The sequence below is a fragment of the Eschrichtius robustus genome, chromosome 21 (assembly GCF_028021215.1).
Source record: "Eschrichtius robustus isolate mEscRob2 chromosome 21, mEscRob2.pri, whole genome shotgun sequence".
In the NCBI taxonomy this organism is placed as follows: Eukaryota; Metazoa; Chordata; class Mammalia; order Artiodactyla; family Eschrichtiidae; genus Eschrichtius; species Eschrichtius robustus.
In genome coordinates, this window is record NC_090844.1 from 36204653 (window position 1) to 36218917 (window position 14265).

A 14265-nucleotide genomic window follows, 5' to 3' on the forward strand; every position below is an offset into this window, starting at 1 on the left:
TTACATCAAATAATGAATCTGGAATTCATTACTTGATTGGAACATGATCTGGAAACCATGTGCTACAATCAAGAATAATTGCTTTGGGTTAACCATTTTGGACAGACTTGAGATGGGTACCATCCAATGTTAATACCCTTAAATAAGCAGAGGAACTACTGAAACACACTAGCACCTGAATCAACGGAAATGTTCACACCCATTTTTGCACCGAGCTTGCATTTTTTCTGTCCAATACAGTGAGAAAGGAACCTTGGTGGAGGAAGGTCAAGTATAGGAGAAGTCTAAGTGAGAAGCAAGAGGTTTGAGATCCACCCTCTGATACAAAGGGCTCTGGCAGTACCTAATAAAAGAAGTCAAAAACTGTAGCCATGGACCATTCTTTTAAGAACTTTGTGAGTTTTTTTTAGAATTTGGACATTCCTCCTATATTATAATGATAATTGCCTGCCTACTTCCCTAGAATTATTAGCATATTCTTGACATATACAAAAATGTGGGACCTTCCCTGGTGGTCCAGTGGTTAAGATTCTGTGCTCCCAACGCAGGGGGCCCGGGTTTGATCCCTGGGGTCAGGGCACTAGTTCCCGCATGCCACAACTAAAGATCCCGCGTGCCACGACAAAGACCCGGCGCAGCCAAACAAATAAAGAAATAAAAATATTTTTTAAAAATGAATTGATATACATATTTGATTCAGCCCATGAAAAAGCCCATGACCACCCCCATCCCCTAATAGCACAGCCTGGGAGGCATTGCCCCATCACAGTCAGAGAGCTTCACATCAGCTCAAGTCCTCTATTCTGAAACATTGACAGACAGCAAAGTATCAATAGGTTTTTAAAGAAAGTATTCAACATAAAGATCAAAAGAAAACAAAAAAAGATTTTTTAAAAATCAGGAAATAGAGAAAATATGGAGAACAGAAGAAAATTTCCAAAGACCATCAGTATCTTTAGAGACATAGAACGATACTATTCTCATGAAACAAGAACAGAATGCTCTAATACCAAGATGGGGCAATTAGAGAATAAGAAAGCTCTTTAAGAAACAAAATTAAAATAATGAATGTTAAAATGTTAAAAAATTAGTGGAACGTTCAATTAAATCAAGTAAATATCCCAGAAAGTACTTTTAAAAAGCAACAGGAAGAGAAGAAACAAACAAATGTGCTATAGATAAGCTGATAGGAGAATTCAACGAGCAGTTCAGGGCGTCCAATTCTTAACTAGTAGAAGAAGTTCCATAAAACGAAAACAGGGAGGAAATGGATGGGAAGATAATAACAAAGACATAAAGGAAATAGTATAGGAAAATTTCAATCTGGACAGATTAACAGGGCCCATTTAATAACCAATGCAATGTACAAAAAAAAGGCCCAGAGCAGGAAACCCTAATTATGAAATTTCACAAGCAGGATAAAAATGATAGTTGAAAGAAAGGGAGAGAGAGAGAGAGAAAGGAAAAGAATGAGGAGGAAGCAGAGGAGGAGGGAGAGGGAGGGAGAAAGGAAGGTTATATATGATGAAATGAGGATCCGAATGTCATTGGATTTCTCAAGAACAATACCAGATGTTCGAAGGCCTTGGAAGTTCTGGGGGAAAATATGATTTTCAATTGTCAATCAAAATTAAACACGTAACCATCAACCAAGTTTGAGACATTTTCAGGCATGAGAGTAAGTGTTCTATCTCCCATGCATTATTTCCTAGGAGGTACCAGAAGAGGAGTTTCAGGAATAAAGCATACGTGCACACATACACACACACACACACACACACACACACACACACACACACACACACACACACATACATATATACATAAAACAAACTCAGGGGAAGAAGGAGGCAGGGAGTAAACCAAGAAAGAAGACCAGATCCAGGAAACCAGTGAGACATCAGAGAAACTGAAAAAAAGCCCCAAGACAATAGTCAAGTGCCATGCACAAAGAAGGGAGCAGAAAAACAGAAAGCTTCTGGAGAAAGAGATCCAGGAGTAAAAGTAGAACAACAACAACAAAACAACTGTTACAGTTCAGGGAGTCCCCTGGTGGCCTAGTGGTTAGTATTCTGGGCCTTCACTGCCATGGTGAAAAAAACAAAAAACAAAACCGTTGATTTGCTTTTCTGAGCAAATCCTGATCAATACTAAATAAAGTAAAAGAAAATAATTTCTAACTCTAGGAAAAACAAAACAAAAGGATGTATAAGAGCAAAAATATAACCAGAGTACAGCATGTCATAGCAATGACTGTGCACAGTCTGAATAGATTTGCATGTGGTTTTTGCCTCCTGACTTTAGTAAACCTCCTCGCTCCTAGGAACGGCAAATTAGATTAAACAGCACAAGCGTTTTCAAACACTATAGTTTGGACAGGACGCACACAAAATGCAGAACAGATTTCCCAATCAATTACTCTCATCATCTTTGAGATGGGGAATGTCAGCCCGATAAGGAAGCACTTGTATAAACAGGGGGAGGAAGGAAGGGAAGGGTGGCCAGAAGGTAAACAAGCTGAGGGTGGGAACAGAAAAGGAGCAAACAGACATCATAATTCCCCCAATTTTTCTTTGAAACCTGCCTAATTAGTTCTTCAGCTCTTCGTCAACTTTGGTTCCATGTTGGCTTTTCACGTGGGAATAGACTGAAAGGAGGTAGAGGGAGGGAAGGGGAAGGATGGAGTTTTTCTTCTCTTTGTACCCTCACTACCTGGCCTGGAGCCTGGTCCACGGGGCAAGAGTTTACTTTTATTTTTTAATTAAAAAACACAATTGTTAGTGAGCTTTCACATACAATATCTCAGATTATGGGAAATGCAGTTATTGCCCATACTGCCCTAGAACTCTTGCTGAATTTAGCATGGTGGTGCTGCCAGCTTAACCCCAGTGAGCAAGCTGGGCTCCTTAAAGACAAGCTGGCGAGCGGCAGCTGGGATGCAACTCTGAGGCAGTCTGAGCGATGCTCCTACCAGCCATGCTGTGCTGCTTCCATTGCCAGTGCCTGGAGGTCACAGCTCCCAGCCCCTTGGGAGAGAGCAAAGGAAATGAAAGATGAAATTGACAGACTCAAGAGCTGAACTCTGAGCAATTGACTCCCCAGAGACTCACAATTCTCTGTAATTAACATAGCTAGCTGCAAGGAAAGCATGTGCATTGCTTTTGAAACTCATCTGGTAAACTTGAATTAAACCAGGGAGAGGGCGCTGGCTGGTATCCCTGGGGAAATGGGCTTCCAGACAACTAGACACTGGGGGTGAGCTAAGGTTGAGAGACACCTGGGCACTGACCCTGCTTTATCTGTCCACACCCATGAGAGTTTGGCCCTGCTGATGAGTTTGGTGCAAGAACCAGGGGAGCCCCATGTTTGCAAATGGTCCTCTAAAGCTGTGGTTCTCTCCTGAATACATGGAGGGGCTTTAGAAACTATTCATGCCTTGACTTCACTCTCAGAGATACCGATTACACTAATCTGGGATACAGTCTGGGTATCTCTGTTGTTTTCTTCTGTCTTCATTTTTTTGTTAATCTTATTTATTTTTGAAGAGAGATTACATGTGTAAGGCACAGATTTTAAAATGTACACAAGGACAGTACAGTAAGTCTCCATCCAAGCCCTGTCCTCAGCCACTCACTTCTCTCAGAGGCAACTTCCAGAGATCATTTTAAAACAGACAAGAAATCATATATATTTACACATAAAATGAAAGTGTAGCATGCACTGTTCCCCACCTTGCTTTTGCTGTGTTATCTATATGCCTTGACCCTCCTTGCTTTTTAAAAAGTTTCCGCTCTTGGTAACATCTTGCACTAGTGTGGTACATGTGTTACAATTGATGTGCCAATATTGACATGTTACTATTAGCTAAAGTCCATAGTTTACATTAGGGTTCACTCCTGGTGTTGTACATTTCATGGATTTTAACAAGTGTATTAATGACATGTAGCCACCATTCCAGTGTCACACAGAATAGTTCCACTGCTGTAAACATCCCCTGTGCTTCACCTATTCATCATTCCCTGCCCCCTCACCCCTGGCAACCATAGATCTTTTTATTGTCTTCATAATTTTGTCTTTTCCAGAAAGTCATATCCTTGGAATCATACAGTCTGTAGCCTTTTCAGATTGTCTTCTTACACTTAGCAATATGCATTTAAGATTCTTCCACACCTTTTCATGGCTTGATAGCTCATTTCTTTGTCTAGTTGAATAATATCCTGTTGTATGGCTGTAGAACAGTTTCTTTACCCATTCACCTATTGAAGGACATCTTGGTTGCTTCCAAGTTTTGGCAACTATGAAGAAAGCTGTTATAAACATCTGTGTACAGGTTTTTGTGTGGACATAAGTTTTGAATGCATTTGGGTGAATTGCAAGGAGTATGACTGCTGGATTGTGTGCTAAGAGTATGTCTCATTTTGTACGAAACTGCCAAACTGTTTTCCAAAGTGGCTGCACCATGTTGCATTCCCACCAGCAATGAATGAGAGTTCCTGTTGCTCCACATCCTTGCCAGCATTTGATGTTGTCAGGGTTTTGGATTTTGGCCATTGCAGTAGGTATATATGCATCTCATTGTTATTTTAATTTGCAGCTTCCTCGTGACATAGGATGTTGAGCATCTTTTCATGTTCTTATTTCCCATAAGTACGTAAGTCTTCTTTGGTGAAGTGTGTGTTCAGGTCATTTGCCCATTTTTAAATTGGGTTGCTTGTTTCTTATTGCTGAGTTTTGAAATTTCTTTGTGTATTTTGGATACTAGCCCATTATCAGATACGTGTTTTGCAAGCATTTTCTCCCAGTCTGTGGCTTGTTGTTTCGTTCTCTGAACAGTATCTTTTGCAGAACAGAAGTTTTTCATTTTAATGAAGTCCAACTTATCATTTTTTCCTTTCATGGATTGTGCTTTTGGTATTGTATCTAAAAGTCATCACTGAACCTAAGATCACCTAGATTTTTCTCCTGTGTTGCCTTCTAGGACTTTTATAGTGTTGCATTTTACATTTGGGACGATGATCCATTTTCAGTTAATTTTTGTGAAGGGTACAAGGTCTGTGTGTAGATTCTTTTTTTAAATTTTTTTTTTTTTGCATGTGTATATCCAGGTGTCCCAACACCATTTATTGAAAAGACTATCCTTCCTCAGCTGAATTACATTTGCTCCTTTGTCAAAGACCTGTTGACTCTATATACCCAGAAACCTGGGTATTTGGGGGTATTTACCTCCCACCCCCAGGTGATTCTAATATGTAGCTAGTATGTGCATTGTTAATATAAGTTCCTCTGGGAAGGTAATGTAAGCCCTGTATATAAAAGGGCAGCGGCTTAAGAAGAATCCACCTGCTTTCTTTTTTTTTAAAGATTGATTGATTGATTGATTGATTGATTGCTATGTTGGGTCTTCGTTTCTGTGCTAGGGCTTTCTCTAGCTGCGGCAAGTGGGGGCCACTCTTCATCGCGGTGCACGGGCCTCTCACTGTCGCGGCCTCTCTTGTTGCGGAGCATAGGCTCCAGACGCGCAGGCTCAGCAGTTGTGGTTCACGGGCCCAGTTGCTCCGTGGCATGTGGGATCCTCCCAGACCAGGGCTCGAACCCGTGTCCCCTGCATTAGCAGGCAGATCCTCAACCACTGCGCCACCAGGGAAGCCCCCACCTGCTTTCTTAATTCTGGAGGGGAAAGTGTCACCAGCAGCTGCATGTCCTGTTAAAACCCCAGCTCCAAGGAAATACCTCCCCAAGGTGTGTTGCCTCTGCTGCTACATAAAATGCCTTACTTGCTTTAAGAGGAAGATTCCTAATTAAATAGGTTGGGAACGTATAGTGTGTGTGTGTGTGTGTGTGTGTGTGTGTGTGTGTGTGTCTGCAGCCTCCTCCTTGCAATCCTTAAACACCTGAGATCTGCACAGGGATTGAGTATGGCCAGGTGCTCTGCAGGGCATGTGGAAAGCTTAGGCTGGGAGCCAGAAGAGAAGGAGAGGAGGACAAAACGTGGATGGAGAAGGGAGAGGATGCAAACTCTCCCAGACTAGAGAAAGTCCCCAGGGCTGTTTGCAGCTAAGGGCTTCATCAGTTCCTGTCAAATCCCCCCCCTTGGCAGGGATAACATGCAGAAGCAAGGCCCTGGTGGGGAGAATGAAGTCAGGGCTTCGAGCCTGGGAGGTTAGGAAGACAGAGCAGGAAGAACAGGGCTGGGGAAGCAAGGCAGCCTTGGTGCTGGTGGCAGAGCTGAGGGTCTGTAGCCGGAGGCCTGGTCCAGCCCTTGGGCCACCCAGGCAGGGAGGAGATTACACAGCGGAGAGGGAGCCAATGCCAGGGACTGGGGGAAACTGGGACCAAGGCAGGAGCCAGGTGGGAACCAAAAAAAAAAGGTTGGTCCCTGGCGCCTGGCACACAGCTTTCAGTAAGTGTCTGTGGAAATAATGAGTGAAGAAGTGAATGACTTTGAAGATTTAATCACTTTAAATCACCCTTCCTGTGGTCATCATCATATAATATCTCTCCTTTATGGGGTTCACATCCGTGCTAGATGGTTGCCTATAGGGTAAATATTATTCCCATATATTATGGGCTGAATCGTGTCCCCTCAAAAAGAGATGTTGATGTTCTAACCCCCAGGACCTCAGAATGTGAGCTGATTTGGAAACAGGGCCTTTACAGAGGTCATCAAGTTAAAATGAGGTCATTAAGATGGGCCTTAATCCAATATGATTGGTGTCCTTGTAAAAAGAAGTTTGGTCACAGAAACTGATACACACAGAGGGAAGATGATGTGAAGACACACAGGCCATGTGAGTGGAGTGAAGCAGCTACAAGACAAGGAACCCCAAGGACAGCTAGCAACCTCCAGAAGCTGGGAAAGGCGAGGAAGGATTTTCCCTAGAGCCTTCGGAGGGAGCATCGCCCTGACACACCTTGATTTCAGACTTCCAGCCTCCAGAACTGTGAGGCAATAAATTCTGTTGTCTTAAACCACCTACTTTTGGGTACTTTGCTACAGCAGCCCGCAGAAACTAATACACCATGTTAAGGTGAAAAAAATTGAGGCGGAGTGATATTCTGTAAATCGTCCAGGTTCACCCAGGCAGGAAGGGCCACTATTGCTATTTGAAATACAGTCTTATTTCTCCAAATCTTTCTTCCACTCTACTAAGAAAGTGTGATGTGGATCTCAAGAAAAAGATGTTTCCCAGCCATGTTTAACCAGGCCCATGTAGACCCAGTTCATCATTTCCATCATGATTCTGCAGCCTAGCATAAAGAGACCCTTCTCAGAGGTCAGTACCTCCATAGAGCATATTCCCATCTGATGAGCTACTCCTTCCTGCTCATATAAAAGGAGATCTTCAGTACAACACTTGACCCAATTTCATTTGGGAATGAAGTACAGAATCAGGACATTTACTGTGACAGTCATTCCAAGGGAATATTCTCTTAAAGACAAGGTCAAAATGGGGTTAAACTCAGAACTTAAAAACCAAGTCAACAATGTTCCCTGCAAATCACTAGCCTCCAGGGCCTCCCCTAGGGGGACCAGCATGGAATTTGGTCCTAAAGAAGGGATTGACAAATACACACTACTATATGTAAAATAGATAACTAATAAGGACCTACTGTATAGCACAGGGAACTCTACTCAATACTCTGTAATGACCTAAATGGGAAAAGAACCTTAAAAGAGTAGATATTTGTATATGTACAAATGATTCACTTTGCTGTACAGCAGAAAGTAACACAACATTGTAACTCAACGGTATGCCAATAAAAATTTTAAAAATAAATAAACAAATAAATGATAAAATACTCCTAAAAAAAAGAAGTAGGGCTGTGTACAGGAGCTCCCCTGAAGTGATGAGGAAGGCGCATGTCTAAAGAATGAGCTCATGGAAAAGTGTTTTTTTTTCCAAATACAGAAACCAAGAGTGGGATGAAATGAGGATGGAGTCAGGTGGAGTGGGGATTGGACTGGGACCCCACACAGGCAAGGGCAGGAGGGTCCTCAGCCGTCCCTGCCAGCTGCTGGGAGCCTGTGCTGGCTTTAACAGCCATGCCCATGCTGGGTGGCTGCCCTGGGGGACAATCCAGGCGGCCACTTCCTCACCATCCAAGAGGACTTCCCTCTGGCAAGAGCTGTAAACACCTCCTCCCCATCTGTCCTCATCTGCCCTGACTTCCCTGAAGAGGGGAACAGCACTGAGCAGGCAGGCACATAGCAGGCATCCACTGAATGGATGATGGCGTGCAATTTGCAAACCATCTAGAATGCGAAAACCACAAAAGCACCAAAATGGCACATCCATCAGCGGAGTCTTCCCAGGCTATTATTTATTTATTTATTTATTTATTTATTTATTTATTTATGACTGTGTTGAGTCTTCGTTTCTGTGCGAGGGCTTTCTCTAGTTGCGGCAAGTGGGGACCACTCTTCATCGCGGTGCACGGGCCTCTCACTATCGCGGCCTCTCTTGTTGTGGAGCACAGGCTCCAGACGCGCAGGCTCAGTAATTGTGGCTCACGGGCCCAGTTGCTCCGTGGCATGTGGGATCCTCCCAGACCAGGGCTCGAACCCGTGTCCCCTGCATTGGCAGGCAGATCCTCAACCACTGCGCCACCAGGGAAGCCCCTTCCCAGGCTATGTTCCTTTTCACTTGAAGTTGTGTGCAGACAACCACTGTATCCAAAGGGGAAATGAATGAAAAGTGAGCATCATGTAGAGTTTATTGATCAAGTAAAACATAACCAAGAAAATGGCATGTTGCCGCCTCTATATAAGTGTTATTATATTGCAGGGTGAATGAGCTGCAATGGTCAGTCATGCTCATAGATGACTTCTATTGGTAATGTTCTTACCCAGAACACCAAGTTTCAGAGTTTTGTTTGCTTGCTGTTCTGCATTACTTATAATTGACATCAATGATGACTCGTTTATCTGTATTTCCCAGCTCTCATTTAATCAAATATCCGTAGCATCTTGAAGTACAACTGGAAAATTAGAAGTGTTCTATTTGAGCCTCTACTTAACACAGAAAATTAAACCCCACAATACACACACACACACACACACACACACTGTCATCAAGCAGCTGCCACCAGCTCACTTCCCCCAGGTTAGATGCCCTAGGAGAGAGCCCAGATGTCAGAAACTCCAGGTCTCTGGCTGTGGGTACCTGCTCCCAAGGTCATGCTCACCTACAGGGAGAGGAAATGAAGGGGAGGGGAAATGTTACAGGGAGAAACCTTTGGGGGAGAATCTTGGATTTGAGAAATAAGATGAGATGTTTAGAACTGGGGGCGGGGGAGAGGAAGAAGAAAAGAGATGTCTTGATACCCTACTCTTCCTTCTAACCCATCTCTGGCCCCAAACGAACTAAAGCAGATGTACATTCCCAGGCAGCCTTGGCAACAGTTAGCTCAGTGGCCAGGAGAATTCTCTCTCCACCTGTCTGAAAATATTATCTTGCTGTTGCCAGATGTTACTCTAACCAGAGACAGAGCAGTCCCAGACCCCAGTTACAGATAAAAGGCTCTTATGAGCAAATACCTGGGAGGCAGAATTTCCTGATGTGAAAGAGTTTGTGTCAAAGTGCAAAAAAGATTAGATATCTTTTTGGATAGAGCCAGCCAGATGGCAAAGAATTCAAGCAAGAACAAAACAAAGAGGAAGAAAAGGTCAGGGAGGAAGAACTACAGACATTGGATTTTCTGATTCAGCATTTGGCTAACAATTGATTCTATTTCCAAAGGCAATTTGAATGTTTTTGTTCTGTGAGCTTTCATGTATTTCTAGCCTCACTACCTTTGTGTCAAAACACCCCCAGCCTGATGGATTCCTTTTCCTTTCTAAGCCATGAGACCCTGTGGATCTATCTGACAGTGTTCCTTGTTTGTGTACCTTGTAATGTACTTTGGGCATATTAACCTCCTCTCTTACTAAACCATGAACTCCTTGCAGGCAGGCAGCATCTGTGCCTAGTTTCTGTCTTTTAGGTAATTTTGGGTACAGCAGAGTGGGCAGGAGGGATCTGTTCTCAGGGATCCCCAGGACCCCTCTCAGGTTCCGTGTTTCTCTAGAAGGACTCACAGAACTCAGAAAAGCGATGATATTCACAGTTGTGGTTTATGATAGCAAAAGGATACAGGTTACAATCAGACAGGTAAAGACACGTAAGGCAGAGCCCAGAAAAGAGACCACACATGACCTTGTAGTTGTCCTCTCCCCATGCATTTACACAGTGTGGAATTCTCCCAGCAAACAACGTGTGACAACACCATGGAGCATTGCCATCTGGGAAACTCACCTGAGCCTTGGTGTCCAGCATTTTTATTGGGGGTCAGTCATGTAGGCATGGAGTGTCCACAGAGTTGAATTTGGTTTCTTAGTCTCTGGTCACTCCAGAGGTCAGACTGATAAGGTCCCCACCATAAATCACATTGTTAGCATAAAGAATCTGGCCATGGATCAGGGCCCCAGGTAAACAGAGATACCTGAGATCAGGCAGGATATTTCAAGCGTTTAGAGTATATCTCCTGGCAGCTGTCAAGGGGCAGAACTTCCCAGCAGCTGTCAAGGGGCAGAACTTCTCTGGAATGTGTAGAGTTTGGACAATCTGGACCTGCTGAGTCAACCTTTTATTGTACAGGATCAAAGGAAGATAAACTCTTCACCACAGGTTCATGTTCTGACCAATCGCAGGGGGTTTCTAAGCAGGGCCACCTAGACTTCCAAATGAGAACCAATTCTGGCTGAGGCTGAAGTCTACCTAAATGAGAACAGAGAGCTTCCTCATGTTGAACTTTCTAAAAGATTCTGTTTAAGAAATGAGCATGTTTGCAAAACAACATCTCTCACCTTTGTTGAAGTTTTTACCTATGAATTTCATGATTCTTGGGCAAACAGTAAAAAGGACTTATGTGAACCCTATGTTTCGATACACCAGACATACTTGCTTTCTCTAAATGCAGTGGGATTCCACTGTAATAAGGATTGAAAACATAAAATGGAATAACCTAGATCAAAAAGAGAATTCAAAATACCTCTGAAAGAAAGTGAATGGGAGTTAGTGGATGGATAAAGTAAGCCAAGAAAGAGATGGCCTGGATGAGCAGTTCTCAAAGTGTGGGCTGTCGGTAATGTCATTATTATATTTTCATGATAATACTAAGATCCTATTTGCCATTTTCATTTGTTGACATTTGCATTGATGGTCCAAAAGCAATGGTGGGTAAAACTGCAGAGGTCTCATCATGAATCCAGGCAGAGGTACCATACTGTCCCAGAAGTCATTGTATTATTCACTCCCATGCACCTGCGGGGAAAAAAGTCAATTTCACCTAAGGATGTTACAACAATTGTTACAGGTTGAAACAGTAAAGTTACTAATTGTATTAATTTTGACCTTTAAGTTTTGGTGTCGAATAGAATATGTATACAGAATTATCTACAAAGGCTACTAAAATACTCCTCCCTTTTCCAGCTACATATCTGTGTGAAGTCACATTTTTCTAATACTTCAACCAAGATTGAATGCAGAAGTAGAAATGAAAACCCAGAGGCCTTTTATTAACCCAGACATTAAAGAGATTTGCAGAAAAATGAAACAAAGCCACCCTTCTCACTAAACTGTTTTGATTCGGAAAATGTAGTTATTGTTCATGAAAAAATATGCTTTTTTCTGTTAACATGCAATGATTTTATTATTGTTATTTTTAAATCAGTGAATACATAATTATTTTTTAAATTTCTCGGTTTTAATTTCCGATTCAGTAAACATTGACAGATACAATCCAGATAAGTAAAAGCTCACTAGCATCCTCAATAATATTTAAGAATGTAGAGTCCAGAGACCAACATGTTTGAGAACGTCTAGCCTAGATCATGCCTCTGTCTGTCTGTCTGTCAGTCTACCTGGAGATCTTGAGGGCTGAGTCACCTCGAGGGGTAAGACTGAGAAATGAAGCTGAAAGCTGAGGATTAAAGACAGGTCTATATGGGGGATGGTTGTATCCCACCCACTCCTTCCCCATGGAGCACAGACAGATCTTTCTAGAACCACTGCCTCACTCTGCCCAGGACTATCCTGGATTTTTACTGAAAGTCCCACCATCTGGGAAATCCCTCCCAGATGTGGAAAGTCCTGGTTTTCCATTGCGAGTGCAGGAGATTGGGGGGAAAGTATAAAACCCATACAGTGACCCCCAAAATAGGGACTGAAGCAGCACTATCTTTAATGTCAAGTGGACGTGGCAGAGATTATTTGCCTTCATAGATGTTGTCATTGTCATTCACCTCTCCTGACCGCTGATGTTGGTGACCACCACTTGTGGTTCATTCATTAGAGCCTCTGTGGTTTCATCCCCCGAGCGATGAGATTCCACTGTGCAATTCAAATGCACTGGAACTTTGACTTTGCCCGAGAAGTAATGGCTGTGCTTTGTATTGGGATAGTGCTTGTTTAACTTTTCACACTGTGAATACTGTGATCATGTTTTCTAAGAGTTCATGCCATCAAAATGAGAACAATGAACTCACACCCGCATGACCCAGACATCACTGAATGAGACTAAACAACTGTGTTATTTTAATGACAGACAGAAGGACGCATACAACTGGATGAGGGAAATAAATAACCAAAGCAGGGCACACTGCATGACATGCCAGAAAGAGTTTGGTCATTGTGGAGAAGAGGGCACGAAAGTACTCCTAGAGACTGGACCTCAAACATCTGGGATGAGACAGGCAAGTACTTCTAAATCCATCCAGTTTTTTGTTTCCCCAAAGACACCAATGCTCAGTCAAAAATAGTGACTGCTGAATTATCTTGAGTACACCATGCAAAAAAGCTCATAGTGTTGTATTCTTCTTTTGATTGCTCTATGAAATTGAGTAAAGTAGTAAAATTACATTTTCTGATTAAGAAGATGCAACTGAAATGACCTATGGGCAAACAAAAGGGAACATTTTGATAAATTTTGTGTTGGCCCCTAATGCTGTAGCACTCCACTCATTCTGTAAAATCTTACCAGGGATTATGCTTTTTACTGTGTATCAAATGAAGCATCAAATTGTAGCAACTAAAAAATTCTCCCCCTAGTTCTTAGGCAGTTTGATTTCAAAAATGGAATTTCAAATCATTTTAATCAACAATCCTGTCCAAAAAAAACTCAGCTTCCCTCCTCTAGCTGCATATTTGGCAGACAACACAAATGTAAATTTTGGCAAATTCCATTTCCTGCGTCAAGTTCTTACCAAAGAAAATGAAAGATCTCAGCTGTCAAATGTCCTTCACACCTCGTACAGAACACTGCTTAAAAAAAAAAGATGTGATTTGCTTACCTGTGTGATACTGAGGCTTTCATAATGAAAAGTTTTTGATCACTTTCCAGGTTCTTCAGAACATGCGGAAGCACTTAGATTTCTGATATTTTGTAAGGAGGTCTCTTCTTGCTACAAGACGGCTATTTTTGTTGCCAGCCACAGAAATTAAATTAAAAGATTGTCCTCCCATATAATCATGTTCTCTAAATGTGGGACAAGAGGAACGTGGAAACACAAGAGTGCTTGGAAACACACTGGGGATGAGAATGGAGAAGAGGATTACAGTAAAACAGAAATGTATGCACTGTTTCTGCAAAACAATTTGATGATCTGTGAAGAGCCCGTAAGCCTCCTAGAAAAGGTGAGGCTCACCGCATCTGAGTTGTTTGATGTGAAATGTAGGCTGCAGTAAAAAGTCACACAGAAAAAAGAAATGACTCATTTTTGGGAAATAAGACTACTTCCAAACTCAAAAATCTGTTACTGGAAAGGAGCAGCCAAGTTAAATAGGAGTTTCTTATTTTGTTTACTAAAACCATAACTTATTTGAAATCCAGCTTTGATTTCACAAGTTCAAATTACTTCTGTGTTTTTAAAGTATTTTTCCCCCACAGAGAGGGATTTAATTTATGATGACACCCGACGTGCTTCAGTGTTTTAAAATGATGGACATTTTGGAGATGGCCAGCCTATATGATGAAATTATAAATGCAAAGGACCTGATTAGCAGAGAGCTGGTCCAACAGGAAAAGTCCATAGATACAAAGTGAATGAACATTTTGGGAGAGCTGCAAACAAATTCCTACAAGTTTACAAACCTGCTAGTGCTGGTAAGTAAAAATCCTAACTATCCTATGGCCAAATACCTTTGTTGAGGGGTTATTTAGCTTGAGGCCATCACATTGGCCTGACTCCAGAAATCAGTATAATGTGGGCTTAATAAGAGCACTGCG

The 14265-nt window shown here is 42.2% G+C and overlaps 1 protein-coding gene across 1 annotated transcript in view; it reads left to right on the forward strand.

The window, feature by feature from the left end:
- Positions 1-14265, forward strand: part of LOC137755886 (uncharacterized) — an 86601-nt gene that overhangs the window by 6048 nt on the left and 66288 nt on the right.